General features: G+C 40.0%; 4 non-coding genes across 4 annotated transcripts; 3 read left to right on the top strand and 1 right to left on the bottom strand.

Moving 5' to 3' along the window:
• Nucleotides 1–2,009: 2,009 nt before the first annotated feature.
• Nucleotides 2,010–2,081, top strand: TRNAM-CAU (transfer RNA methionine (anticodon CAU)). Its single transcript has one exon. It is a non-coding gene; the product is annotated as a tRNA-Met (tRNA).
• A 934-nt stretch (nucleotides 2,082–3,015) lies between these two features.
• Nucleotides 3,016–3,088, top strand: TRNAK-UUU (transfer RNA lysine (anticodon UUU)). The gene has a single exon. It is a non-coding gene; the product is annotated as a tRNA-Lys (tRNA).
• Nucleotides 3,089–12,154: 9,066 nt separating this feature from the next.
• On the top strand, nucleotides 12,155–12,226 carry TRNAD-GUC (transfer RNA aspartic acid (anticodon GUC)). The gene has a single exon. It is a non-coding gene; the product is annotated as a tRNA-Asp (tRNA).
• Nucleotides 12,227–19,561: 7,335 nt separating this feature from the next.
• Nucleotides 19,562–19,634, bottom strand: TRNAK-UUU (transfer RNA lysine (anticodon UUU)). The gene has a single exon. It is a non-coding gene; the product is annotated as a tRNA-Lys (tRNA).
• Nucleotides 19,635–25,373: the final 5,739 nt, after the last annotated feature.

The following is a 25,373-nucleotide window of genomic DNA, read 5'->3' as shown; positions in this document are numbered from 1 at the left end:
TTCTGACTTGAATTTTATAATATTTAGATAATGTAAAAATAGAAACTTATAGCAGTATTAAGCTTTGGGGTTTCAAAATGAAGCCTCCAAATTCTTCCCTTGAGGACTCCAAGCTCCATCTTTAAGAATCCAGGGTCTGATGTTTCTTTCTTTTTTCTTTCTTTCTTTTTTTTTTTTTTTTTTTTTTTGAGACAGAGTCTTGCTCTGTCGCTCAGGCTGGAGTGAAGCGGCGTGACTTGGCTCACTGCAAACTCCGCCTCCTGGTTTCAAGCAATTCTCCTGCCTCAGCCTCCCTAGTAGCTGAGATTACAGCCATGCGCAATCTCAGCCATGCCTGGCTAACTTTTTTGTATTTTTAGTAGAGACGGAGATTCACCGTATTGGTCAGGCTGGTCTCGAACTCCTGACCTCGCGTTCCATCCGCCTCGTTCTCCCAAAGTGCTGGGATTACAGACGTGAGCCACCGCGCCCGGCCCCCAGGGTCTGATTTTTCAAGTATGAGAACAAGATAGTAAAGAAGCCTGAGGGGAGCCCAGCAAAGAGAACCAAACACCACTGAAATTTGGGGAGCAGAACCAGCTATATATTTTGCAGGGCCCAGTGAAAAATTAAAATGAGGGAGCCCTTGTTCAAAAAGCAGGAAGACAATGCTGTTATAATTATGAATATATACTGATATGGGTGTGAGCTGCAGGCTCACTCCCACCAAGACACCCTCCTAACTCACCTGGGCTCTGCCAGTCTGCCAGCCAGTGTCGGGAATGACAGCCATTATGCCACACCCCAGAAATCCCGGGATTAGGCTGCAGGAACTTAATCCCTCTTCTGTAGACCCCCTAGGGGGCTTTACTGCTGGAGGCAGGTGGGGAAGAGGGGTCGGGAAAGAGAGTGGGGAAGGATGTCAGTTAGCAGGGCAAATTCGTTGCTGAAAACCCATCCAGGGGAGGCAGAGCTCTTGGGAGTCAACTCTTGGGCAGAACTCTTGGGAGCCAACAGAACCCCATGCCTAAGCATGCTACATTGTCATGTTGGCTATAGCTTACAAAACATAAGTTTAAGGATAAAACTATTGAGAACTTCAAGAGAGTCATTACGAAACATTAAACCCCAAGAGTAGGACTGGGTGTGTGTGTGTAGGGGTGCTCGGGGGATGGTGGTAAATTGTGCGACTGCATAGATCTCAGGCCCATGAAGCTCACCCCATTGGGGAGCTTAAATTATACACAGAATCTTTAAAACAGCTTTGCGCAATTCCTTGGCTGGAAGAACCAAGACTGACAAAAACGGGTCCACAGACGCACCTAGAAAGCGATCTGAGCCTCAGTTTTCCGACCCAGTGTCCAAAGGCCAAGTGGACAACACACACACGCTCTCCTTGTAGTTAGGAATACCCATTATGATCTTTGTGAAAGAAGTTTCATTGTGGTGGGGACACAGAAAACTGAATCTTCTTTGAGTAGGAATGTCGTCTCCACGTCTCCCTCAATTCCGCGAGCAACGATTTTCAGAAGTACATGCATTTCCTTCTCTTCCGTTCGCTGCATCTTCAGTTTCTCCTTAGTCCCTCCAACCTGGCCGAGGACAGGGCCACAGGACCACACAGTGCCCTTGTCTTACCAGGGACACGGAGGAGTCAAGGTGTTCCAAATGCAGACAGTGAGCGCACTATGGAAGGCGCGGAAAGCAAGCAAGCAAGCAAACAAAGAAGCAAACAAACAAACGAACAAGCCCTGAATTCTAAATCCAACCCTAGAAGTCGGTGTATGAGAGCCTAACGGTTTGAAAATCAAGTTCCTGAGAAAGGATTTCAATCGGTTTTCTTAAGTTGCAAAGGAGCAAACAAGTTGTAGGTGACTATGTTGAGAAGGAAACGTGAGACAACTCGAGGATGAAAGACAGAGACTAGAGAAGATAAATGGATAAGGAAGAAAAAAATATTGACGCAGCTGGACAGCGGTGTTAGGAGATGTTTAGTTACTTGGAGATAAGGCCCAATAGCTTAAGGGAACAGCAGAGTGGCGCAGCGGAAGCGTGCTGGGCCCATAACCCAGAGGTCGATGGATCGAAACCATCCTCTGCTAGGTGCGTGGTTTTTTCCTCCAAAACACTGGATCTTGCACTTGTTAGAGGTGCTTTAACACTTCTCATGAATGACTGAAGACCTACAGTGACCGAGGGAGTAAACTTTGTTTTAACTGCCTGGTGCTTTCTGAAACCTAGTGGTTCACTTTCAAAGAACGGAAGCATAAACGGAGAAATGAGTGAATCTGCAAATGGGAGGTCTGAAAAATAAGGCGGTAGAGGAGAAGAGACCGGTGTGAAGAAGGGAAAGACTGAGGAAGAGGTGAAGAAAAAGAGAGCGAAAGATGAAGACTAGGTTGGGCGACCGGGAAAAAGATATTATAAAATTTTGACGTGTGTTTTGAAGAAGGTAATTCCCCAGACAGAAGCGGGTGTCACTTGTGTGTTGCTCTGGCATTACGATTCCAGGAAACTTCATCTCTTAAAGAGCTAGGAAAACACCGGAGGAAACAACGGGAATTGAACTGCTTCCCTTGTGACATAACAATCTTTCTTTACCCAAATGTTTGATACTTCTGAAGTTTCTTCCCACTTATCGAAGTCATTGTTGAAATGCGTACCTTCTGCCTCCAACCTTCTGGTAAGCTGATGAAGAAGCCTGGGCGTCCGCTCTAAAGCCGCCTTTACCAGCCAGCTACGATCTCTAAGGGCTGCTGTTCGCAATAATGACCTGGGGGATTATTCACTACCGAAGGGGTCCCACTCTATTCTGAGCTCGATTTTCTTCGTCATTTCCCCTGTAATAAATACTACACAATAATTTTATATTTAAAGAATAAACAGTTTGAGGTTTAAATGAATGTTCAATATAATAAAGCTCGGCTGCTGTGCTGAGGTACAGGTATATGACCAGAACGCTTGGAAGAACCTAATAATTACTGAAATCATGAGCCTTATTAGCACTTCTTAGTGAGTTAGAATCCAGCGTACGGAGCCTGGATAGCTCAGTCGGTAGAGCATCAGACTTTTAATCTGAGGGTCCAGGGTTCAAGTCCCTGTTCAGGCGAAGTTCAGAAGTTTTACTTCAGTTACGTCTAAATCCCATCCCATTTGGGAACATTTTGTGAGGAGAAGGAAATATCACAAAGGCCGAAACAGACAAATGCATCGATTTCTTCACTAAATTATGCTTTCCCAATATTATTTGAAACGTATCCCCAAGATTTCAAGAGAAGAGGAAAAGGACATGATATAAAAATAATAAACTGGTGATGGAATGACTGGGAAATGGACCATTTTAAAACTCCCTTGAAATGGCTCATTAATCCAGGCATGGGGGAGCACTTTGGGCAGTCTTGATTAAAATCCAAAATCTTTAAGAGCAGTGACCTTTGCATAGCCTGTCTCTGTGGTTCCTTGGAGTTTAGACCAGCTCTTCTTTCACAGAAAATTTGACCACTTTGCAACAGTTCCCAGTTGAAAAACTCATTTCCAAACACTTTTTGAAATAGTATTTTCTGTGTTTACATTATTTCTGTCATTATCCTGGGATTTGGATTATGGTTAATGACCCTGATCATGGGCTTCTAGTGCATGGCTTCTGTGGGCAGCACGCTAAACAATGCCACTATGAAACAAAGGTACCAAGAGTTCAACGTTGTTGATAGTTTTTTTTGTCATGTCCCTTTTGTCTTGAGCCTGACAATATTCAGTCCAAACACTGCATTTGGATCCATTTTGTAAGGTCTCGCCCTTTCTTTTTCAGTTATGTGATTCATTTGAAGTAATCAGGTCCATTTTGACTCTTTCCCCTGACCCTGTTTATTATTTTATTTTATTTTATTTTTTTGAGACGGAGTTTCACTCTTGTAGCCCAGGCTAGAGTGCAATGGCGTGATCTTGGCTCCCTGCAACATCCACCTCCCAGGTTCAAGTGGTTCTCCTGTCTCAGCCTCCCAAGTAGCTGGGATTACAGGAGCGCCACTATGCCAGGCTAATTTTTGTATTTTTAATAGAGACGGGGTTTCACCATGGTGACCATGCTAATTTTGAACTCCTGACCTCAGGAGATCCGCTCGCCTAGGCCTCCCAAATTGCTGGGATTACAGGCATGAGCCCCTGTGTTCGGCCTATTTTATTTTTTGTACATACTTAAAACATAACATCATTTTAAAAGTTAGAACTGTGCAAAAGAGACATACTCGAAGAAATATCACTTCCCTTCATTGCTTCTTTTTCTTTCCTTCTCCAGCTTTTTCAACTCATTCTCATCTACCCCCTATAGGTAATCCATCTTACCAGTTTCTTTTTTATCCTTCCTGCACCTCCTTTTGAATAAGCAGGCAGACACATACTTATTTATTTATTTATTTGTTTATTTATTTATTTTTAGACCAGGCTGGGGTGCAATGGCGCGATCTCAGCTCCTGCAACTTCTGCCGCCCGGGTTCAAACGATTCTCCTGTCTCAGCCTCCCGAGTAGCTGGGACTACAGGCGCGCGCCACCAGCCCTGGCTAATTTTTCTATTTTTAGTAGAGACAGGGTTTCACCATGTTGGTGAGGCTGGTCTCAAACTCCTGACCTCGCAATCCACCCACCTCGGCCTCCCAAAGTGCTGGGATTACAGGTGTGAGCCACCACGCCCGGTGATACATACTTTTTAAAATGTCCTCTTCTTTCTCAGACGAAAGATATTATACTATATTGTATATATATTGATTTACAGTATATAGATATTGATTTGCTTTATATATTGTATATATATATTGATATCTATACAGTATCTATAGATATATACATATTGTATATATGGTATCTATAGATATATACATATTGTATATATGGTATCTATAGATATATACATATTGTATATATAGTATCTATAGATATATACATATTGTATATATAGTATCTATAGATATGTACATTTTGTATATATAGTATCTATAGATATGTACATATCTATATATAGTATCTATAGATATGTACATATCTATATATAGTGTCTATAGATATGTACATATCTATATATACTATATATAGTATATATATCTATATATACTATATATAGTATATATATCTATATATACTATATATAGATATGTATACATCTATATATAATATATAGATATATATCTATATAATATATAGATATATATCTATATATAGTATATATAGATATATATCTATATATAGTATATATATATATACTATATATATAGATATATATACTATATATAGTATATATAGATATATATACTATATATAGTATATATAGATATATATACTATATATAGTATATAGATATATATACTATATATAGTATATATATCTATATATACTATATATAGTATATATAGTATATATATCTATATACTATATATAGTATATATATCTATATACTATATATAGTATATATATCTATATATACTATATATAGTATATATATCTATATATACTATATATAGTATATATATCTATATATATAGTATATATATATATACTATATATAGATATATATCTATATATACTATATATAGATATATATCTATATATTATATAGATATATATCTATATATTATATATAGATGTATACATATCTATATATAGTATATAGATATATATCTATATATAGTATATATAGATATATATCTATATATAGTATATATAGATATGTACGTATTGTATATGTAGTATATGTATTGATTTACAGTATATAGATACTGATTTGCTTTACTTTTTTTGTTTAGCAATATATCTTTGAAATCTCTCCATGTCAGTTCACAGAGATCTTTTGTACAGCTGCATAAGTACTCCATTGTGTGGAAGTAACAATGTAATCATTCTTTTATGCTTAAGCATTTAGGTTGTTTAAAAAATTTTGCAATTGCAAGCAATGCTGCAATGAATAAATATGCTGATGTATATTTTCATTTTGTTGGATGTAGATTTTCAGGGTAAATTGTTAGACTTGGGATTTTTGGGTGAAATGATTAATGTATATATAATTTTGTTAGACATAGTCAAATTCCCCTTCATAAAGATTATATTGATAACAATGTGCTTCCTTACCAGAAATCAATGACACTACCTGTTCCTGTATGCACTGACATACTTTTTAAATTTTTACCAAGCTGATAGCAGAGAAACAGTATCTTCATATAGTTTCAATTTGCAATTTTTTATTACAGAATTTAAACATATTTTCATATGTGCAAATATATATATTAATTATCTGTTAATGTTTTTTTGCCCATTTGACTATAAAGTTTTGGCCTTTTTCTTCAATTGTTAAAAAATGTTTCTGTATTAAGGATATTAACTCTTTATCTGTGATACACATTGCAAATAGTCTCCCGGCACCCATTCCCACCATTTGTTAACTCTGTTTAGAGTCTGTTTATCATATTTTTTGTACCATATTTGTAGGTACTTTAAGATACTAAATTTTCTTTTATTATATCTACAGTTTAAGTTATAATTAGGAAACTTTCTATATCCAGGCTACAAGGGAATTCACACATGACTCTTTTTAATACTTGTAGGTTTCAGTGTTTGCACTTAGATCACTGATTCATTTGGAATTTATTCTTGCATAAAGAGTGAGGGCTGAATTTCATTTTAGCTCTAATTGGCTAACAAATTGTTCCTGAACTACTTGTCAAAAAGTCCATCTTTGCACCTATGGCTTGAAATATATGCTTTATCAAATATTAAATACCCATATGTGATTTTGTTTACTTCTGGACTTTGTATTGCATTACTAGACTGTTTTTCTATTCATTTGTGAATGCTATAGTGCTTTAATTATAGATGCATGAAGAGTATATTTTAATATCTGATAGGGCTACCCCTCTCCACAGTATCAAAGCTCCATTCTCATAGCTTCAAGGAGTGTTGACTGCTAAAGTGTCATTTCGCCTCAAGGAACAGCGCCCCTGCCAAAGATTGCACTCTCTCAGGACTAGACGCTCTCTCTGGGGCAAACAGTATCCAATGACCACATTTTTGCTTCAATTTGGAACAGTTCTGAAGGGCATCCTACCAGAGCTCCTGTGGCTTGGCTGAAGCCTCTGCTGTAACTGCTTTGCAGTTTTACTTTTTCATCTCTCCAATTCTGCTTTTCTCTCATTCTTCTACATTTTCTTCTGTGTACTCTAATAAATTTTGTGCACATAATCTCTGTCTCAGATAATCTGTTTCTTGGGAACCCAAACTAAGTCACTCTCTGAGACAGAGTCTTGGCTTTAATATTATTTCCTTTTTATTGGTAGAAGTATTGTTTCCTTTTTATTTTTATTTATTTATTTTTTTGAGACTGAGTCTCGCTCTGTCGCCCAGGCTGGAGTGCAGTGGCGCTATCTTGGCTCACTGCAAGCTCCGCCTCCCCGGTTCACGCCATTCTCCTTCCTCAGCCTCCCGAGTAGGTGGGATTACAGGCACCCGCCACCACGCCCGCCTAGTTTTTTGTATTTTTTTAGTAGAGACGGGGTTTCACCGTTTTAGCCAGGATGGTCTCGATTTCCTGACCTTGTGATCCGCCCGCCTCGGCCTCCCAAAGTGCTGGGATTACAGGCGTGAGCCACCGCGCCCGGCCGTTTCCTTTTTATTAAGTCTACAAGTTTTCCTTTGATTATTGCTTTAGTGTTATCGTATGGAGTCCGCTACGTAAGATTTTCATTGCCTTTGTTGTATAGAAATTTTATGCTTTTTGTTTATATTTTCCCCTTGGCCCTAGTTTTTTGTTGTTGTTTTTTTGTTTGGAGATGGAGTTTTGCTCTATTGCCCAGGCTGGAGTGCAATGGCGTGATCTCGGTTCACTGCAACCTCCACCTCCCGGGTTCAAGCGATTCTCCTGCCTCAGCTTCCCGAGTTTCTGGGATTACAGGCACCAGCCACCATGCCCGGCCAATTTTTGTATTTTTTAGTAGAGACAGGGTTTCTCCATTTTGGTCAGGCTTGTCTCGAATTCCTGACCTCAGGTAATCCACCTGCCTCGGCCTCCCAAAGTGCTGGGATTACAGGCATGAGCCACCGTGTCCGGCCGGCTCTAGTTTTTAAAAGAAAGTTTTATAATTTTCAAGGGTCAGAAAATGTTGATTTCTACTATTTCTACATTTTAGAAAATATTGAGGATTTTTTGTGGGACTAGAGCAGCTAATACATGAATAATTGTCATGCATATATTATGCATACCCCATGGGAAATTTTCTCATTTCAGAGAGCAGACTTCAAAAATCTTTGCATCAGGCCTTTCACACATCAACCAATGAGCATCTGAGTTGTTTCCAGGTATATTTAATATTGTCAACAGTTCTATGAGCAATTATGCACATGTGGCATGGTACAGAGTTATAAGTACTTTGAGTGTGTGTGTGTGTGTGTTCCTAGAAGACAAATTGTTAATTTGTTACATTTTGTAAATGTTGAACTTTTTGAGATAATGACAAACCATTTTCCAGGGTTGTAAAAACGGATGCCTCTCTTAGCAACGTATTAGGGATACTACTACATATCCAAATAGTCAACTGCTGTTATTTTTGCACATTTCATTTTAATTTGATCAAGTGGAGGTTAATAGTATCTTATTGTAGTGATGGTTTGTATTTCTTTATCACAATGAGGTTGAACATATCTACATATGTTTGGATTTGTACATTTGAATTTTCTTCTAAATGTCAGTTTATTTATCTATTTGATTATTTCGTGTATATATTTGATTTATTTACATGTGGAAGTCTTGCTACTTTTTTTATCTTCCTCCTTATCTAATCATTCCTTGCAATTCAATTATTTGAATGCAGTTCAATCTTTCTCAGTGTAACTTGTGTTTTCAATTTAATCTGTAATTACTTTCATAAATATCAAGGTTTTCTTAAACCTGGAGCATTTTTGTGTCTTGTTTAACCAGTGTTTCCAATCTTTACTTCTTCCAATACATATTCTCATATATGTGGTAACCACTGCCTCTTGCTTCTCAAATTCTTTCTTCACCCTTCTCCTGCACCTTTTTCCCACATCAAAGGGGGCTGAACTCAGACTGTATTTCCCAAGCCTACTTCACATTTATCTGCAGCTCAGTTTAGTCAACAAAATGCAGTGGTGGGTGATAGGAGAGTAAAAGAAATAAAGAAGTCAGATAATTTCCACCACTGTCTGCCTGCTTTGGGCACCCTCTATGGGAACAGCTGCATGTTCTCCTTCACTTTAGCTCTCACTGGACAGGACTAGTACGATTAAACCTTAAGCCAGATAATTTCAATTCCTAGGCTCTAATAATGCTGTCTCTTCCAGAAAGTGTGATGGTACTTGCTTCTCTTTTCTGGGGGAGTTTAAGGATCTCTTCATGTGCAGAAAGCATTAGTTTTTAAATGTGAGTTACATATTGGTAAAATGCTGAGATTGATGTTGAGTAGCAAAAGAGGTAGACTTCACTTAGCTGTTTTTGCTCAGACTTATTCATCACCCATGCTCTTTCGTGCTCTACACTGCAATGACGTTGTTGTAAACTGCGTTTCCCAGACTCCCTTGTCAACTGACTTCTGGCTGGACTTAACCAATGTTAGGCACTGAATGGAGATGAAAGGGAAAAAGGAAAAGTGGAAACAGGGTATTGCTCATCCCTCCTGGGTTTCTGCTACATCTTAATGTGTCAAGTGCCTGACGGGTAAGGCTGCTGTGGCTTCAGGTTCTTCCAGGTGGCGGAGGCTTTTGGCCTTTAGTGATTTCCCGTTCTTGCTAATCTCTGTACCATTTGTCATATCAGTTTCTCTATCACTAGTGTAGCGAATTTATTGTATTAAATGTCCCAATCTTACTACCTAACTAGTGTATACAAGGTCCTGATTGATTTGTATAAATACTACTAAGAAATTGTAAATTTTGTTTTTGACATTTATGTCCTTGATCTTCATGGTGTTAATCTTTTTTTCTTTCTTAGACGGAGTTTCTCTCCTGTTGCCCAGGCTGGAGTGAAACGACATTATCTTGGCTCACTGCAACCTCCACATCCTGGGTTCAAGCGATTCTCCTGCCTCAGCCTCCTGAGTAGCTGGGGTTACAGGCACCAGCCACCACGCCCAGCTAATTTTTTGTATTTTTAGTACAGATGGGATTTCACTATGTTGGTCAAGTTGGTCTCGAACTCCTGACCTCAGGCGATCCACCCTCCTCGGCCTTCCAGAGTGCTGGGATTACAGGCGTGAACCACTGCGCCCGGCTCACGATGTTAATCTTTACTCAATTTCATGTTTCCCCTCTATAGGAATATTATATTCCTGGCTTCATTTATTAAATACCCCCAACTCTCTTCTGATCTGGCATAACCCTCTGTCGATATACCAGAGTTTATATATGTATGGGCTTTTTAAATGAACTCTTTTCATATTTTGTCAACTCAAGATTTTATATCAATACCTGTTTTAATATACGAATTTCTGGAATGTCTAATAAGTCCTGCAAGTTTGTTGGCAATTCTCTCCTTATTGTTAGTAAGTGTTCTTGCTATTATAGTTCCTATGCACTTCCATATAATTTTACAACCAGTTTATCAAGTCCTTGGAAAAACACTTTTGGAATTTATGTTGAAATTACACTGAATCAATAGATTAGTTTGGGAAGAAATGGTATAGTTGAGATATTAAGTCTTCTTTTCTGTAAACATGATATATTTTTCCACTTATTTAGGTTTTCAGTTTCTATTTTGAAAACAAGCTATTTTGTCATTCTACCTCTTCTGATATTTTTAGAAAGTTTATAGTTTTTAATCTATTAGTTATCTTCATCATTACATTATTATTTAAGGGTTTGGTTATTGTGTTTCTTTGGACAATCTCTTTGTTTCCTTACTTTGAACAATAACAATGCAAGATTGCATATTCTTCCTCCCCACCTCGCTTCACTCTCACCTACAGCTAATTTTAGTCAGTAATTTTGCAGCTCTTAATGTTTACTTTGGTGTAGTTAATTAAGCTCATGCATATAACGCTTCTTCATTCTTAGTTGTAGTGGATTAAATAATGTTGCCCCCAAGTTTGTGTCCATCCAGAACCTCAAAATGTAACTTTATTTGAAAATAGGGTCTTTGCTGATGTAATTAGTTAAGATGAGGTCATACTGGATTAGGGTGAGGCTTAAATCCAATGACTCGTGTCTTTATAAGAAGAAAAGGCATACAGAGACCCAGAGAAAAGAAGGCCACATAACAACAGAGACAGAGATTGGAATTACGCAGCTACAACCCAAGGTACACTAGAGGTTTCCAGGAGCCACCAGAAGCTAGGAAGAGGAAAGGAAATATTCTACCCTAGAGCCTTCAGAGAGGGTGACTGCAGACACTTTGATTTCAGACTCCTAGACAACAGAACTGAGAGCAAATTTTTATTGTTTTAAGCCACACAGTCTGCGACATGTTATGGCACTGCTAGAAAACTTGCTGATTTTCTCTCAGTACGCACTCAGATTTCTGATGCACATCAGGTTGCCTTTAATTCCCTGTTACATCAAATTGGTACAATGAATATCTTATTTCTGTGAAGCCACTTATTGAGCTCAGCTGGAATTTCACTGAGGCACATTCCTGGGAATGGGATTTCTACTACTAAACGGCTATGCAAAAATAAACACGCATTTAATGTCACCGCTGCAAAATCTAAAACCTAGACTTTAAGATCTTTCCTTTAGGAAAGAAAATGTAGAAATTTATATACGTACGATTTTTATCATGGTAAACAGAAGCAGAGGAAGGGCATCTAACTCACATTGGTCCGAGAAAAAATCCTGGGGGACGGTGACCTTGAGGTAAACCTGTAACGAATAAACTTGAGTTGAAGAAGAAAGGAGGGTATTTCGAGCAGAGGAAGCTTTTTAAGTTTACTGTACTCCTTACTATTAATGAACATTTCTTTGCTATTCATGACCTAGAACTATTTTCAGCAGTCATAATCTTTTGCAGAACTGCCGTTTTCAGATTTTCGAAGCAACATGGGAAATCTGTTTCATAGAATCTTATAACAACTTTTTAATATGAAGATTAGCATATTTTTAGGAATTCTCTGCCAAGAACAAATTCAGTAGCCAATGTATGAATGCCATTTCAATTGAGTTTCTTTTCACAATTTTTTTTTTAAGTCCTCCTCGTTAGTATAGTGGTGAGTATCCCCGCCTGTCACGCGGGAGACCGGGGTTCGATTCCCCGACGGGGAGACGAAGCAGTTGCTTTTGATTACAACCTAAACAATACCAATCTTATTGAGGGACTCAGGCCTTAATAAGGCCAGTCTTAGAAAGCAGCTCTTCCTGGTTTTGTTTTTATTATTTATTTATTATTATTATTATTATTTTTGAGACGGAGTTTCACTCTTGTTGCCCAGGCTGGAGCGCAATGGCGCGATCTCGGCTCACTGCAACCTCCCCCTCCCGCCTCCCGGGTTCAAGCGATTCTCCTGCCTCAGGCTCCGGAGTAGCTGGGATTACAGCTATGCGCCACCACACCCGGCTAATTTTGTATTTTTAGTATTGATGGGGTTTCTCCCTGTTGGTCAGGCTGGTCTCGAACTCCCAACCTCAGAGGATCCGCACACCTCTGCCTCCCAAAGTGCTGGGATTACAGGCGTGAGCTACCGCGCCTGGCCCTGGTTTTGTCATTTTAAGTCGGATTCCCGCGTATTGGTTTATCAATGGGTTCACGCAGCAAGCGATCATCTGATGGAAGTCCACTGCCACTTTCTCTCTGGGAAGAGAGATCACCGAACGCGCCAGGATTCAAAGTGTTTTCAGCTGGCTCTAGAAACACGCCAGAATCTCTTACTGGGAATTTTCATTCCTCGATTGTTTGGTTGGGAGCAAGAAATGCGTTTTTCTTTGCCTTAGTGTGTTCCAAGCGTGCTAGTTGTTGAGAATCGTTTGAGGCCTGGCTCCCACGGGAGTGACTTTGAGGCAGAAAGGGCTGAACTTTTGGGGCGGGTAGTGAAGTTTACATTTAGGCTGCATCACTTGCAAATTGGGCGATGTCTTGGGTTATTTTGTCCTCTCCTTTCATCTGTGAATTTAAGATAATTTGTATTTTAGGATTCTTGGGGAAATTAATAGGTAAATGATATATAGAAAACTGATTAATAATCTATACAGGACAGGCCGGGCGTGGTGGCTCACGCCTGTAATCCCAGCACTTTGGAAGGCCGAGGCGGGCAGATCACGAGGTCAGGAGTTCGAAACCAGCTTGACCAACTGGTGAAATACCGTCTCTACTAAAAACACAAAAATTAGCCGGGCGTGGTGGCGCGCGCATTAGCCGGGCGTGGTGGCGCGCGCTGGTAATCCCAGCTACTCAGGAGGCTGAGGCAGGAGAATGGTTTGAATCATCCCAGCTACTCGAGAGGCTGAGGGAGGAGAATGGCTTGAATCTGGGAGGCAGAGGTTGCAGTGAGCCAAGATGGCCTCACTGCACTCCAGCTTGGGCGACAGAGCGAAACTCTGTCTCAAAAATAATAATAATAATAAAATAATAATAATAATCTATACAGGACAGTAAAATGTAATATCTGGGGTACAGGAGAGTAAAATGTAATATCTGGGGTTATCTTTTCTACTGGAAATTAATTATATTTCTATTAGACAAAATTTATTTGAGTTGGTATGGTCTAACGTCATTTGCATTACTATCAGTTATCTACAAGTCAACTTTTCTCCTGTGGCGTCCTCGAACAGTTTAACAAATAAAAATTTGGTCAAAAGTACACACTCAGAATCAAGTAATTTCCGGAGGTCCATTAGACAATGCCCAACACTTCACTGAAAAGACACCCAATCATTTCCATTGCCCATATCCAAGATTCTGACAATTTTTTGTAACACATGAAACTTTAAGTTGTTATGCACTGTTTCAAATCGAGTTAATGAGGTGTTAGCAGAGACAGAGACACCTTTAACCAGGTCACTTAGTTCTGTCCCTCTGTTTATCCAGTTGTAAATCTGGTCAGTGTATGTTTTTAACTTTAATACCACAGTTGGATGGGATATTTTAAGGTCTTACTCTTTCCTTATACTGTTTCTTAAGGATTCTTCATATGAACAAAGATCAGTGAAAATAAATGCATTCTCTGGCAGTTCTACAAGATCTTTCTTCCATCACTCCCTACTTGCTCTCCCTCATTTAGAAGATCTGTTGTTTGTGGTATGAAGAGACTTCAGCAGGCATCAGTAGATGCCATTAATATTTCAGGATGCATGTTGCTTCTGTTGCCCAGGTCTAACAAAAAGTCCACTGAGTCAACTGAGACAGTCAAAATCTGCCAGTACAGAGATATAGCCAATCTAAGGCTCAGCAATCCAAGTGACTGAAGGAACTTACACTGCAGCCTCGACCGCTTGGGCTCAAGCAATCCTCCCACCTGAGCCTCCCTAGTGGCTGGGACCACAGTCATACGTCACCATACCTAGCTAATTTATTATTGTTATTTTTTGTAGAGACAGGGTCTCACTATTTTACCCAGGCTAGTCTCAAACTCCCGTGCTCAAACAGTTCTCCTGCCACGGCCTTCCAAAATGCTGCGATTGCAGGCATGAGCCACTGCACTTGGCCCTCATTACTTTTTATAGCTTCATATTACACCATTATGTGTGAAAAAATAGTTCATTCAATAAATATCCTATGTTTGGTAGTTTAGGTAGTTTCCAGTATTTTGCAGTTTCAAATAGTCTTGCAGTTAATGTGTGTAGATAGTTTCATATTGTTGGAAATGTATTTTAACTATAAATATTCCAAAGTGCGAGTGCTAGGTTGAAGGATGAGTAAGAAAGCAAGACGTTGATTGGCCTGTGGCTTGAGGTGTCTGTATTTTATAATGCTAAAGCACTATCCAACTATTCTTAAGAGTGTCTTAGAAAGTGGTAATAATTTTGTCAAAGTTCAACATCTAATAATAAAGGAGATAATTATACAATTTTACTTTTGCACATGAGGGGCAATGGCCCATCCCTTTATTGTGAGGTCCTTTGTGAATGTTTGTATGCCTTTTTTTTTTTGAGACAGAGTTTCACTCTTGTCACCCAGGCTGGAGTGCAATGGTGCAATCTCGGCTCACTGCAAACCCCTCCTCCTGGGTTCAAGTGATTCTCCTGCCTCAGCCTCCTGAGTAGCTGGGATCATGGGTGTCCACCACCATGCGCAGCAAATTTTTTTATTTTTAGTAGAGACGGGGTTTCACCATGTTGGCCAGGCTGGTCTACAACTCCTGACCTCAGGTGACCCACCCGCCTCCGCCTCGCAAAGTGCTGGGATTACAGGTGTGACCCACCGCACTTGGCCAAATGTTTGTATGTCTTGAATGAGTGTGTGTGTCAAATAAGTCTTCGCAGAGAAGAATGTCATCAATGTAATATCACACCTGTATTTCTGGAGAAAATTGGATGCAGTTAAGATCTTGCCAGCAAAGATTATGTGCTATGGCAAGCCACATGAGATAACCCATGGTAGGGAGGTAAAGGTGTCCTGTGTTCCCTAACAGATGCAGGCAAACTGAGAAGTTTTGAGGCATTGAAATAGCCACTAAACAAAACATAGTAGGCAAGTCTATGACTACAGAGTATATACCAGTTAGCAATTAGATGGAGTCAGTAATTACAATAATATTTGGTATAAGGACCTTAATGGGTGGGACCATGGAATTAAGGTTGCAATAATCTTCCATTAGGAGGCATTCATGCTTTCCAAGTTTAATAACAAGCTAACCTGGGCTGTTCAATAAGAAACTGTAGGGATAATCACCCCTTCTCTAAACAGAGCTTATACAATGGGCTCAATACTTGAAAGTCCTGTTTTAATTTATATTATACTGTATTAACTATTTTAATTGACAGGGGTAAAGGGGAGGTCCACGGGGTCCCATTTTGTCAAGTTAATTGTGACAAAGTCTTAATTATCTTATCTTAATTATTACTCATTGGCAAGGAGTGTGCATGCCTACCATGGACTATTTCAAGGCAATGTGTGCTATAAGCATAGAGAATGTAAGCAAAGCAATAGTTCTGATGGTTAAAGTGAGGCATACCTGTTTGTCTGCTATTTTACGTTTAGTAACTCCCCTAAGAGTATAAGGCAACTTGTTTAAATTTAATGGGATTCTCAGATATGGGGTACCTTGTTTTCAGTTAGTGGCATAACTGTAATTTGAGCAATATACTAGAGCTGTAGTAAGTAATTTAAGAGTAGCACTGGGTAAGAATGAATACAGGATGAGGGAAATGCAGTGCTTCCTAAAGAAGGCAAGGTGAAACAAAGACTGCAAGAAGTCTCTTTTACCCAAACATTTGTGCCTCCCCCAATAATGCCACGTGGCATAATATAAATAAAATTTTTGACAACACAGAATTTAAACCTAAGTTTTCAAATTCTACTAACAGATTAATCACCTGAACAGTCAAATATCCCATTACATGTAGCATTTTTAAAATCTCTTTTCTACCATCTGTTAATACTGATAAAGCAATTTCCACAATACTCACTTTGACAAGGCAAACGCTTACCTGAGTAGAAAAAGCCAGAGAATGTAAAATTTGGGAAGGAAGAAAAACCTGAATCTAGTGTTCCCAGGCTACAGAAAACTCATGAAATCTTAAAATTAACTTGGGTTCCATCTCCCTTTGTATAGCTTTCACCCTTACATGCTCAGAGCTATGCCTATACTCACCCTCACATCCATCTCATTCTTTGGCCAGAGGTTGCTAGTACATAATATTCAGAGAAGAAAGAAATGCAGGAGACTCGTGGGATGAAAGGGAGGGGAATGGAGGAAATGGATGAAAACAGAAGGAAAATAAATCAAGAATGAAGAATAAAATTGTACTTCTGTGTTGAGCTGAACCAATTTATGTGAATCCATAGGACTGTTTTCCTGGCAACTTATGCAAAGTCAGATTGCACAGCAGATGCATGCTGGACCTACAACACAGACCTCGATGGGTGAAACCATACTAACATTTTCAATACGGCACTTGTGGACTCCAAAATTATTCTGTTTTCCCCAACTCTGAGTCCTCCAGGAGAGAAGAACAATGCAGTTTAGGTAAATCACAGCCACTGCTTTCTGTTTCCTGCCCTGTCCCATACTTGACAAAATCTAGCCTTTCATCATTTTCCATGGTTTTTATTTATTTATTTATTTATTTATTTATTTAGAAACTGACATTATTGCGGGAAACATTGTGAAGTCTCTTGTTGTCTTGGTTCTTACCTCATTGCTTCCTTTCTTCTTCTGCAAAGGTGCTCAACCATGTCTCATGCATGACTGAAGGCTGAATATGACTGTGGCAGCAAATATTACTTTTTCAACGTCTAGGTCATTCTTGTCTTTGAATGAGATGGAACTTAAGATGTGATGAAATGTATTAGAAGAGGACATGTATTAATATGGAATCTCTGATGTTCAAGGTGGTGCATTACCAAGTGATTCATTCAACTTTGCCCTTATGGATGGGAAAGGAAACACTTAAGTAGCAAATGAGAGGTAACAGAGAATGAAAGGTAGAAGAAAAGAGAAGACAAGAGGGAAAAGAAGAAGGGCCTAGGGAAAGGTGAAGGAGAGGAGAAAGGAAAAGTTAGCACTAGGATGGGTGTGCTAAAAAGGGAGAAGCACAAGAGACATGGGAGGTGGTCTTCTACACCTGCAAAACCCTTGGAAGTGGGCAGTCATTCCACTTCCCACCCCCACCCAACCCTAAATAACCCAGGAAATCCCAACTGTGAAAGTGCAGAAAAAATGTCGAAGGGGACAACAGATTTAAATCCTCTGTCTTGTATTGTAAGTTATAACTTTCATTCTTCTTTCCCTATCTTTTATTTTTATTTATTTATTTATTTGAGACTGAGTCTCACTCTGTCACCTAGGTTGGAGTCCAGTGGCGTGATCTTGGCTGACTGCAACCTCCACCTCCCAGGTTCAAGCAATTCTCCTGCCTCAGCCTCCTGAGTAGCTAGGACTACAGGCGCGTGCCACGACGCCCAGCTAATTTTTGCATTTTTAGTAGAGATGGGGCTTCACCGTGTTGGCCAGGCTGGTCTTGAACTCCTGACCCCAAGTGATCCGCCCACCTCGGGCTCCCAAAGTGCTGGGATTACAGGGGTGAACCACCGCACCCGGCCTCTTTCTGTATCTTTTAATTCCTCTGAAGAGGAAACCTTGTTCACTCCAGTCATTACTAAATTGGACACATCTCCTCAAGTTCAGGAAGAAACATGAGTCCCCAGGTGATTGAGACACGTTTTGGGAGACCCTGAAAGTCTTTGAAAGCATGAATTCCTCTCACTCTTCTTTTTCTTTTTTCTTTCTTTCTTTTTTTTTTTTTTTTTTTTGAGACGGAGTCTCGCTCTGTCACCCAGGCTGGAGTGCAGTGGCGCGATCTCGGCTCACTGCAAGCTCCGCCTCCCGGGTTCACGCCATTCTCCTGCCTCAGCTTCCCAAGTAGCTGGGACTGCAAGCGCGCGCCACCACGCTCGGCTAATTTTTTTTTTTTTTTTGTATTTTTATTAGAGACGGGGTTTCACCGTGTTAGCCAGGATGGTCTCGATCTCCTGACCTCGTGATCCGCCCACCTCGGCCTCCCAAAGTGCTGGGATTACAGGCGTGAGCCACCGCGCCCGGCCGCTCTCACTCTTCTTATAGATCTCTTCCTTTGACCAGCTGAATTAGGACCTAAGAGAGAGCTGGAGGTTCAGTCTGGGGAACAGCAGACTTTTGACCTTTCAATACCTGTTTCTGCTAAAAGAATACTTTATTTTTATGTCAGGTGCATCCAGGGACTGACGATTCCTGCTGCCCTGCCTGCTGAAGGATTTCTGAGGTCCACTTTGAAGGCGGGAAAACTTCCACAACTTTTCAAATACAGGGTTTCTCTGATAGAAATCTCGCTAGCTCTACTCCTCTTCTCCAGGGTACATATGACTTAGTGAAAATGAAGGAACCAGTCATAAAGAATATGCACTTACTGTGCTCACAGTATAAACCGGGTAAAAACCTTGACTTTTTGTCCAAAACCCATTTCAAGTCTTATAAAAATCTATAGAGCTGTACACAGAAAAAATGCACAAAAGCCCATTTCTGGTTTTTTGTTTGTTTGTTTAATAGATTATATCTTAAAGTGAGGACAGTAGTTTTGTAACGAAAGCGCAAAATGGATGACTAACAATTTCGAAGTCTGTCTGGATTTTAGATTATAAGTGTTTCTTGCAGGGTTTTATGTACTACCAACTCTCAGAGTCTACATGCTACTAGGGTCCTCCCAAACTGCAACACCCTCTAGAATGAAGTTGTTATCCCCCACCAGGTAAGGGAATTTGAAAGTGGCTGTCCAATAACTCCCGTGCAAGTTACTTGTTATAATATCTTTACCATAATCCTAGATTTGCTTACAAATATGTGATTTAGTTAGTCTCTGGAGGGTATAAGTAAGTAAAGCTAGTAAAGTGTACGACTGTTTTGCCTCATGTGGCAGAAGTTTTCTGTTTTGACTTCTCTATGTGGCAGAAGTCAAAACTACACTCAACGCCTGGACAAGAACTTGAACCCTAGACCCTCAGATTAAAAGTCTGATGCTCTACCGACTGAGCTACCCAGGTTCTTTTACGAAAACTTTGTTCATTCTTTAAATAATGTAATCCCATCAGTAATAGGATCGCCAAGAAAAGCTGCAGGAAATCCATGGTTTCAGAAACTACCAGGGTTGTGGCTCAATCACCTAAGCCATTTTAGCACCAAGCAGATAATTTAACCTCCACACTGTACTTTCATTAAACAGCCTATTAATGTGCACAATTGCAGGGAGAATGAAGATTATTCCTATATTGCCAAAGAGAGTTCGTTGCTCTGGGTAGAGGGATCCTTGGAGACCGAATTTGCAGGCTCCCTCGCCATCTTGGAGAGAGGAACCAGGAGGAGGAGACCGTTTTAAGGAACGATTGGCCTAATTGAGGAGAATGCTCGAGAGAATTAAAAAATGTGGAAAGAAGATGAAGGTTCTCTGTTGCCCCATTTGGTATTTTTCCCACACTTTCAGAAATGGAATGTCTAGGTTCTTCAGAGCTAGGAGGAAATAAAAATACAAGTCCTCCTCTAATTTTCTCTTTGCATTTTGTCTGGAGCCCCAACTCATTCAAAGACAAGAATGGCCTGAGAGTTCAGGAAATAGTGCTCATGGTTCGTTCAGTATTCATTAATTCGTGAGACACTTTGAGCACCTGTAAAGAGGGACCATGGGGACAGAAACCCCACAGCAAATGTGGCAGAAGAGGAAGACAGGAAGAGAGTTGTTCCATGAGGAGCTGTGCCAGACCTGGGACTGCCTAACCCAGGACTATTTATTTTTGAGTCAGTAATTCTATTATTTAAAACATTAGGCCGGGCTCAGTGGCTCACACCTGTAACCCCAGCACTTTGGGAGGCTGAGATGGGTGGATCACTTGAAGTCAGGAGTTTGAAACCAGCCTGGCCAACATGGCGAAACCCGGTTTCTAATTAAAAAAAAAAAAAAAAAAAAAATTAGCTGGGCTTGGTGGTGGGCACCTGTAATCTCAGTTACTCGGGAGGGTGACGCAGGAGAATCGCTTGAACCCAGGAGGCAGAGGTTGTAGTGAGCCAAGATCGCACCATTGCCCTCCAGCCTGGGCGACAGAGCGAGACTCCATCTCAATAAACAAATAAATAAGCTTTTCTTTTCTCTTTTCTTTTCTTTTCTCTTTTCTTTTCTTTTTTTTTTTTTTTTGAGACGGAGTCTTGCTCTGTCGCCTGGGCCAGAGTGCAGTAGCGCGATCTCAGCTCATTGCAAGCTCCGCTTCCTGGCCTCCTGGGTTCAGGCCATTCTCCTGCCTCGCCCTCCCAAGTAGCTGAAACTACAGGCGCCCGCCACCACTCCCGGATAATTTTTTGTATTTTTTGAAGTAGTGGGCAGAAGGGGAAGCTGAGGTAGGAGAATGGCGTGAGCCCGGGAGGCAGAGCTTGCAGTGAGCCGAGATCGCGCCACTGCACTCCAGCCTGGGCGAGAGAACAAGACTCCATCTCAATAACAACAAAAAAAAATTACCCCACTTCCTGACAGTATCCAAAGCATGGCAAAGCCCTACTTTCTTAAACCCTCTCCCAAATCACCCCGCCAAAGTCTAAATTTTATAATTTTTTTTCTAACACCCTATTAGTGAGACACCCGTGGTTTCCACGGTGTGTGTTCTCCCTCACTGCAACATGTAATAAACCCAACTTGTTCAACTCCAGGTGTATCCCTGGAGGCCTTTGATGAGAGTGCGTTGGCACCAATCAGTTTGATGTATTTGTCTGTCTCCCTCCACTGCTCTACTTCTGTATCTTTGGTACCAATTACAGAATCAGAACCTGGCTATGCATTCAACAAATATTTGTGAAGTGAAAGAATGAATGAATGAATGAACAAATGAATAAAGTCAGCTTTGCCCACAGGAAAGCAAAAGGCTACATTCCTGAGCAGGGCAGGCCAAGAAAGGAGCAAATCTTGCCATATGCCTGGCTTCCAGAAAGGTTGGGTTAGCGCAGCTGCAATAAAGCAGGCTATCATGAGAACATTGCCCTTCTTTCAGCTCTTTTTGGACCAGTGTGGTTTAGAAATCCTTTCCCTCTTTCTTCTTTCCTCTGTCCTTTCAATAAAAATTACGTATTTACAAATTTCTACATGGAATAATAGTAATAGCTCAGTCTTAAAATCTAGGTTTTAAAATATAGATAAGGAGAGGACTATAAGTTCCTATTTTCAGTCCTTTAGCTTCTCTGTGAGAGTAAGTGGCAGGCATTTTGAGCATTCTTCCATAATTCTGCATGTCTTACCGTCTCCATTGTCCTCACCAGACCTTCTTCTTTTTCTTCACCTGCTGGCCTTTTTCTTTCCTTCCTCACATACCTTCTCCCCATCACTTTACTCTACCGGCCTAGTGGTATGGTGGGTGAAGTAAAGAGATCGATGTGATATATTCTAAGATAAGAGAGATGTGAGAGGCAGAAGAACAAGAACAGTGGTTCTCAACTAGGAGTGATTTTGCCAAAGTCTAGAGACATTTCCAGTTGTCACACTGAGGAAGGGTGCTACTTGCATCTAATGATTAGTTATCAGGGATGCTGCTAAACATTCTACAGTGCATGGGACAGCATCTGCAACCAACTAAGAGTTATCTAGCCTAAAATGTCAATAGTGCTGAGACTGGGAAACCCTGGATTAGGAAGAACCTCTCTCTTTGTTTTATAATCACTATTGAGTAATAAGTCATTTATTTGTTTCCTTTTGCTATTGCAACAAATTACCACAAACTTGGTAACTTAACACAAATTTATTCTCATACAGTCAGAAGTCCAAGATCAAGCAGGATTTTGTTCCTCCCAGAGGCTTCAAAAGAGAATCTGTTTCCTTGCCTTTTCCAGCTCTTAGCGGCCACCTGTATCCCTTGATTCAAGGCCCAGTCCTCCATTTTCTTTTTTCTTTCTTTCTTTCTTACTTTCTTTCTTTCTTTCTTTCTTTCTTTCTTTCTTTCTTTCTTTTTTTTTTTTTTTTTTGAGACAGAGTCTCACACTGCCGCCCAGGCTGGAGTGCAATGGTGTGATCTCGGCTCATTGCAACCTCCGCCTCCCAGGTTCAAGTGATTCTCCTTGCCTCAGCCTCCCAAGTAGCTGGGATTACAGGTGCCTGCCACCAAGCCCAGCTAATTTTTTTGTATTTTTAGTAGAGATGGGGTTTCACCATGTTGGCCAGGCTGGTCTCAAACTCCTGACCTCGTAATCTGCCTGCCATGCCTTCCCAAAGTGCTGGGATTACAGGTGTGAGCCACTGTGCCAGGCTAGTCCTCCATTTTCAAAGCCCATACATCACTCTATCCTCTGGTTGCATCGTCACATATTCTTTTTCTCTCTCTCTCACTCTTGACTTCCCTTTTATTATATTGAGCCCAACTGGATCATCCAGGATACTTTTCTCATCTCAAGATCCTAAACTTAATTACTTTGCAAAATCTCTTTTGCCATGTAAGGTAACGTATTCACAGGTTTCTGGGATTAGCATGTGGACATCTGTGAGGGGCCACTATTCAGCCTATCACAAATGGTTTCCTGACTTAAGGTGAAAGAAGTTCATGCACTGGTCACTTTTCATACTAGTATTTATTAGCTTTCAGAGGCTTTCATTTCCCATGAAAGACAATATAAATATTATAAGCAACAATTGGCAGTCGGGTATCTAATTTTACCTATTTTGGGTGTGGTTGGTGATCTGGTGGTGTTTTGTTTGCTTAGTTTTGCCTGCTTAATTAAATTTGTTTGTTTCTCAGATAGAATACCCAGAATATTACTTTGAAACAATGTAGAGAAGTAATACCATGAGAACTTTGAGTCAAATATCAGGAGTTTGAATTCAAGTCCCCCAAACGAACTCCTCTAAAAGGTAAAATTTTCTTGTTCCTAGAAATGTCATCAAATTCCAGTAGCTGACAATTTCAACTATTCCTGCCCTACTTCATATTACCCTAGTCCAACATGATCTATGTTATGAGTCAGCCAATGTTTTCTGTAAAAAGATCAGATGGGTCAAGAGGAAAACTCAACGGTATTCTGTAAGTTTTATATTGTAAGAGAAAAAACAACATTTGTTTGTTTGTTTGTTTTGAGATGGAGTCTCACTCTGTCGGCCAGGCTGGAGTACAATGGCGCAATCTCAGCTCACTGCAACATCCACCTCCCAGATTCAAGTGATTCTCCTGCCTCAGCCTCCTGAGTAGCTGAGATTACAGGCACCCACCATCAAGCCAGGCTAATTTTTCTATTTTTGTATTTTGTAAAGACAGGGTTTCACTATGTTGGCCAAGCTGGTCTTGAACTCCTGACCTCAGGTGATCCACCCGACTTGTCCTCCCGCAGTGCTGGGATTATAGGTATGAGCCACCATGCTCAGCTGAGAAAACAACACTGTTAACAAAATTTAAAATATAACTATAGAATTGAGCAACATTTTTTCTAGTATAGGCCTACTAATGAAAAAGAATGAGATTCTTTTGGAGGGAATAATGTTTCAGTTACTTGAAATTCAAAGTTAGCACTCCCTATTATCAAGTAAACTAAGCAGTATTGGTAACATCTATCCATCTATCCACACATCAAGTGCCAGGGGAAATCATTCAAAGGCATTTGCCTTTGTTGCAATTGACTACTAACATTACTCACAATGTTTTCAGCTCTTAGCAGAGCTCTGTTCTAAAGGTTGGCTGTTCAGGTTTCTATTGGAACTAACTCATAGGATAGGATTGCTTTCTCTTCTTTCCTTCTTTCCATCTTATTTCCAACCAAATTTTAGTGTCTCTCACTCTTTGCTTTGGTTCAGTTAAATAATCATAGGCACAGAATGTTTGTCACTCTTAAATAATACTTTTTATCTTAGTTATTAGAGATTGTACAGTGAACTTAAATTCTGCAGTATTGCTCCATACTCCTTCAAATTTTTAGTTATATCATCTCTATATTGTCATAGCATATACCATTTACATTTTCTCTAGTTACTGTTATCTTTCTCAGTGTTTTGGTAATCTGCAGTTTAATATATTCAGTGCCCCATGTTAATTCTTTTGTTGTAATTTCCCCAGTCATTTTATTTGTTTGTTTGTTTGCCTAGAATACTTTGTGTAGTTGTTTATTGAAGGAAAGTCTACGTGATCAATATATCCTGACCTCTTGCATTTTTAAGTGGTTTATCCTGAATATTTGACTTAAAAATGCAGCTTATCTGAATATATACAACCCCTTATTCACCCTATATTTCCTTAAGTGTATAGTAGGTGTTGCTCTACTGTCTTTAGGCATTTGATGCTGTTGTAGAGAAATCAGATGCCAATACGATTTTCTTTCCCCTGGTGTTGACTTGACATTTGTAGCTGCTACCCAAATATTTTTTTATCTTCAAAGTCAAATAACAATACTAGAAATTATCCTATTTGAGATCAATTTTCTCTGGTATGCTTTGTGATCTTTCAATAGATATATTCAAATTTTCTTTTAGATTATAAATATTTTATCATGTAATGCAAATTCTGCTCTGTTTCAATAATTCTTATCTTGGAGGGGGGAATTCCACTTATGTGGGTTTGTTGTTGTTGTTGTTCGAGACAGAGTCTCGCTCTGTCGCCCAGGCTGGACTGCAGTGGCGAGATCTTGGCTCATGCAACCTCCACCTCCCGGGTTCAAGCGATGCTCCTGCCTCAGCCTCCCAAATAGCTGGGATTACTGGCGTACACCATCATGCCCAGCTGATTTTTGTATTTTTAGTAGAGAAGGAGTTTCACCATTATGGCCAGGCTGGTCTC

Source organism: Pan troglodytes, chromosome 5, assembly GCF_028858775.2.
Source record: "Pan troglodytes isolate AG18354 chromosome 5, NHGRI_mPanTro3-v2.0_pri, whole genome shotgun sequence".
Lineage (NCBI taxonomy): Eukaryota > Metazoa > Chordata > Mammalia > Primates > Hominidae > Pan > Pan troglodytes.
The sequence above is the reverse complement of the archived record's forward strand: the minus strand, read 5'-3'. Positions and strand labels throughout refer to the sequence as shown.